Below are 6000 nucleotides of genomic sequence, written 5' to 3' on the forward strand. Positions count from 1 at the left end.
CATTCCCTGTCTTTCTTGTCTCATGCATGGATCTGTCCAGCAGCAGTAGAAGTTTCTGTAGCAATCCCACAGAACTGCAAATACTTGCCAGCTACAAGAAATTGCAACATCCATCCTACTCAACCCTCTTTGCTTTCTGTGCCTCTTCCTGCTGGGTTCTGAGCCTTCTGAACAATGGGCTTCGTGCCATGTCCTGTGTGCAGCTCTTGGGAGGTCACTGCCTTGTTAGAAATATTGTGCAAATTGAGCTTGGGCATCCAGAGCCACCTGAGAAATGGTAGAATTGTCACATTTCAGTGGATTCCAGCACTTCCCTGAGGCTGCAGGTACTTCACCAGAAGGTTTGGGCCACAGCTTCTCAATTTATTGTTTTAATTAAGAAAAGAAAGCCTTCTCCATAAGAGTTTTGTTTCTTTCTGTGGCATTTGTCAATGTTTTCTTTTAATTTTTTCCTAGGCAGCTGTTGTAAACTGTGGAAGGAAAAAGAGAAAAAAAGAGAAAAAAGGCTGACATTCCATTTCTCCCCCCTCAGACATATTTACCTCTTTACAGAAAAAACAGCCCTGAATGGGCAAAAAACCCACCCCAAAAAATGAGAAAGCAAAATGAGCAAGTCCCCAAATAACTTTCCTGCTCAACTAAATCAGTTTGAAATGAGGTTTCTGAGACCAGCTGGTGCAGCACACAAGCAATTGTTCTGTTTGGCTGATTTGATTTGCCTCAAGCTGCAATGTTAATTACAGTGAAAAAAATAAACATAAATTCCAGTTAAATTTGCTAACAATCCTAAAAATAGGAGCTCCTGTCCTACTCTTAATCAAACACAGCATCCAAAACCAAACACAATTTAATACTAACAAAATCAACCGTGGTAATAGGATAGATTCTCAGTCAGAGTGTGTAATTTTAAATATCAGTTTTGTTTCATATTTTTGATTCAGTTTAAGAAAGATAAAATGAAAAATTTTTGTCCTGCCACAGTTTCATGATGCCTGTGGGGAAAGGATTTGGGGAGCACTGGGAATCAACACCACTGGGTTATATAACTGACACTCAAATAATTCCCTGTGCTATTGTAAACTGGAATAATGGGCACATGACCTATGCCATGGAGCATTTCATGACTGGAAAGCACTTTGGAATCAGGTAATTAAAAGACTACATAGGAACAAACAGGAGCATGCAAAGTTCCCTGAGATGGAAACCAGGTGAAAAATAATCCCCAACAATTGTGATAATAGGATTAATTTATGTGGTCACTATCCCTTCATGCAAAGACCAATTTTTGCTCTGTGCTTTACATGTCCTCTTCTTACAGCCCAATTTGTTCAAGGGAAGGCTGTCTCAGCTCTCAAAACATAAAAACTGGAGCAATCCTTAGGGTCAGAGGTTTGTGGCTCCTTGGCAGCTGTTCTTGGGGACACAAGTCCCTCTGAAGGGATGTGCAATTCCTCTCAGGGAACAGTGGCTCGTGTGAATTCTGACCCAGCCTGGCTTTGACCAAGAACACCCTCACCAAAAGAAACATTTACTGAATAGATTGACTGGGATTTTAATATCTTGCCCTTTCAAAATGGGTTTTTCAGAAATCAAAGTGTTCCAATGCTGGTCAGCAGGACCTCTGGAGATTGTTAGCCTAACCTTTCACTTCAGGCAGCACTTGAATTTCATGTTACTTCCTGAAACTCAAAAAAACAACAAAAAAAAAATCAACATTCCTTAGGATAACTTCAAGTATGAGCTAATGTTTTTTAATGGATAGCACATATTTTACCCTTCTATCCTGTCTCAGATGCCAGGTTTCACCTAAACAGATTACCCCTTAGATGTTTTAGTTAGTAAGTATTGTTAGGAGAGAGTTGTTCATCCATTTGAGTTCAAAGATACTTACTTTTTCATTTTTTTGTTACTTCTACTTTGAAAAAACTCCAGTTATCTTTTGCATGTTCAATTAAAATAAATTCCTACACCATCTTTAGAGCCAAATTCATGCACTCTTCAGTACTGTCAATTTCAAATCTTCAGCTGAATCCATATCTGGGAGAGACTTTTAAAAGCAGGGCTGAAATTTTATATTTGCTGCTCCTCACAGTACATCTTCCCAGTCTGTATAAGTAAAAATAACTGATACAAAGCACTGGGAGTACTTAAATCGTGCTCTTATTTTGCAGTTTTGAGGTTTTGGAGGGTTCTAAGAGCAACACCTGAGCCATAATGATGTTGATGTGCCCTAAGAGCGGCACAAGCGCTCCCGTCTCTGTCCCGCCGTGCGGAGCTCGGTGCCCCGGTGCGGGTCCCTGTCCCGGTGCGGCGGTGACGTCACAGCCCCGGTTTTGGTGTAAACCCGCCGGGTTCGGGTGCGCCGCCATCCGCGGGGCGCTGCTGCCCCCTGCCGGCCGCCGCCGCCTACGTCACTGCGGGGCTGTGACGTCATAGCGAGGGGCTGCGATGAGCGGGGGGCTGGGAGTGTCCCCGCACAGCGCCGAACCTCGGGGCACCGGGACAAGGTGGCTCTGTCACCTCCGGGTTAATGCTCATGGAGCTCTCATGGACCATCTATTGGTGCAGAGTCACAGAATCTCTGAGTTGTCAGTCACAGAATCACTGAATTGTCACAGTCACAAAATCACTGAGTTGTCAGTCACAGAATCACTGAATTGTCACAGCCACAGAATCTCTGAATTGTCACAGCCACAAAATCACTGAATTGTCACAGCCACAGAATCTCTGAATTGTCAGAGTCACAGAATCTCTGAGTTGTCAGTCACAGAATCACTGAATTGTCAGAGTCACAAAATCACTGAATTGTCACAGCCGCAGAATCATTGAATTGTCATAGTCACAGAATCTCTGAATTGTCAGAGTCACAGAATCTCGGAATTGTCACAGCCACACAATTTCGGAATTGTCAGAGTCACAAAATCTCTGAATTGTCACAGCCGCAGAATCATTGAATTGTCACAGCCACAGAATCTCTGAATTGTCACAGTATCATTGAATTGTTACAGCCACAGAATCTCTGAATTGTCACAGCCACAGAATCTCTGAATTGTCAAGGCTGGGACAGACCTGCAGGATCATCCAGCCCTGCTGTCCACCCCTAAACCCCAAAGCACATCACCCAGCTCCTCTTGAACACCTCCAGGGATGGTGACTCCACCATCTTTGTGAGCAACCAATTCCCAATGCCTGAGAACCCAGAGAATGAAAAAAAAAAATTCTTGTAATATCTAACCTGAATGTCCCCATCTCAAAATCTGTATGATGAATGTTTAATTATCACTCACTGGCACTGTTGTGTCCTTCCACCGAGTGGGTTTTGCCTTTAGCAGAGCATCATGTAACAAAACACCTTAGTTAGGAACAAGTGTCTCAGATCAAGCCCAAGGAACTTCAGGAGTTGAGATTTTAAATTTGAGACTATTGGGGTTTTGTTCTGCCAGTCTTTTGCCAAGATTTTAAATTTGACAGACTCTTGGGGTTTTGGTTTTTTGTGCCTTCTGCAGATAACCTGCTTGACTCACACTGGAAATGTCCATTTGAGCTAATACAAAAATTGAGTCTTTTCTTGCTCTGTCATTTACATAAATGTGCTCAGGCTCTGTTCCAATTTCTGAACAGCTTTGGCTGTCCAGTCCTTGAGACAGAAAATCCACCAGGGAGGACAGGGGAAATTGTAAGCACAAAAAGCTCCTTAAATCTCCTGCCCCTGAGAGGAGAGTTACAGGAAAAGGAGCAGCAGGAGGGGATTACTCCGATGGATCAGGCTTCATCAACAAATACTGGGGACTCATGCAGAGCTCCCAATGGAAAACTGAGGGACAAAAAGTAAAAATATCACCATGTGACACTGAGAGAATTTCACCCTCTTGGTAGTGTAGCTTGGATGGTACAAAATGTGAATAAATTATAAAGATAAATGCTTTAAACCTCTCTGTAAAAATCTGAGAACGCATGTTTAATTTTAATTAAACCAAAAAAGCATCACTTATGCTAAAGAAATAACTTTTATCAGATTTATCAGAGGAAAGTACAATACACACTCACAAATAATACAGATATGTGTCAATTCTACATTCCTCATTTGATAAAAAACACAAATTCAAGTGAGTGAGTAAAATTTGCAAGCTTTTTCTGGGTGAGCACTGATACAGGGCCTGGTTTTGCAGCTGGCTGATTCATTCTCTCCTGTGGAAAAGCCAGGCCTGTCACAGCAACACTGACCTGCTCACTAATCAAAAGCAGGTGTCACTGAGAGCAAGGTTTTGGAAACCACACCTTCCCCCAGTGCTTTTTCACTTCAGTTTACCATCCTCTCCCTCAGTTGGGTTGTGCTTTTTTAATTAAGAGCTGCTGCTTGTGTTCACTCCAGAAGAGCTGCTGAAAAATTCTGGGTTTGTTCTTTCTGAATCTGCAGGCTTGTATTTCTTTTGAGATTGATGGATTGGGATTGTGGGTGATTTTGAGGTTTGGAATGAGGATTAGAGTTGTGGTTATGGAATAAAGAGGTGCAGAAATGAGCCAATGTCTTTTTTGGGGGTTTATAAACTGATACAAACTCTAATGCCTGTGTTGGGGTAATTATGTTCATGTAGATCCAGACTGGAAATATTTATTGGTTTTATGTGAAGATCAAGAGTGTCACGTGCAATCAGTGTTCTACAAAACCCAGCTTGGAAGTCAAATCTGAAAGTGTTTGTTAAAATGCTGGCTATGTCCATGTTGTTTGTTAAAACTGCAGGACCCCAAGGCCTCCAATGCAAACCTGACACCTTTTATAGGCTTTGGAAAGAAACCCTGTGAATGCAGGCATCCCCCAGAGCCTGCCCACACTGCTGGGAGCGCCCTGCCAGCACGGTGGGCACAGGCAAGGTGGGACAGTTCCCTTCACTATTACAGGAAATCATTTTCCATCGTGGTCCTGCTGCTTTTCCAGCCCAGCAGAGGAAAGGCTGGTGCCTGGCAGGGGCAGTGGTGCTGCAGGGAGGTGGCAGTGCCACCCTGGGACCCTCATGGGGACACTCAGGCGGGTGAGGTGACATCAGCAGCATCCCAGGAGGCAACACTGATGCCTTGTGAGGGCTGACCCAGAACAGAGGCTGGACAGAGCTAAAGAATAAAGCAGGGATTTATTAGAAAGCCTCAATGGACACACCTTGGGCAGCACCAGAGCCCAGCCAGGGCTGCACCCAAGATGAACCAAAATGGCCCCAAAATGCACGGCCGGGCACGGGCTCTGTCCCTGGGATCAGTTCTGCTCCATTTGCACCTTGCAGTTCATTGTCCCATCCCAGCTTTAGCCCAGGCAGTCCCACCCTGCTTGTTTTTCTCTCTCCAGCCCACGGGGTTTGTGCTCCTGGGCTGGGATTTGGATCATTTGTCCTTGGTGCCCAGCTGGAGCAGGAATTGTTTTGTCTCCCTGCTCTGTGCACAGAGCTCACCATGCCCTAACATGAAGACCAGACCCACACATTAAAGCAGCACAGAATGTGAAAAATAGAAATGCTAAAACCTGAAGCATCAAGACCCACGCCCTGCCCCAGTTCTCAGCTGGATATATTAGACTCTGAGTGCAATCCCAAACCAGGGATGTGCACACAGAGGGGCTGCTGGGCTCACACTGTAAATCTGTGGGAGGAACCAGAGCTCAGCCACGCAGCTTCTCATGCAGCTCTATCAAATCCCATCCTCCAATTTCACAACCAAGTCTCTTTCTTAGCATAGTCAAGCACAAACTATTTAAGGCAGGGATTCCCTACGCAGGTAATTGTACATTATATAACAGGAGTTATGTGTCTAATTGTTACTGAGGGGAAGAAGGTATAACAATAATAATTGCTGTAATTCCTGCCTTCTCCAGTAGTGCCTATTCTCCTGGAAGTAATCAGGAACTTGTTGCTAGGTAGTTAATATTAAAGGTACCTTAAATATTTTAATGTGTCTATGCCTGCTGTTTCTAGGCAGCACTATTTGTTTATGATATTGTTATCCAACCCTACC

Source organism: Zonotrichia leucophrys, chromosome 6 (genome assembly GCF_028769735.1).
Source record: "Zonotrichia leucophrys gambelii isolate GWCS_2022_RI chromosome 6, RI_Zleu_2.0, whole genome shotgun sequence".
Classification (NCBI taxonomy): Eukaryota; Metazoa; Chordata; class Aves; order Passeriformes; family Passerellidae; genus Zonotrichia; species Zonotrichia leucophrys.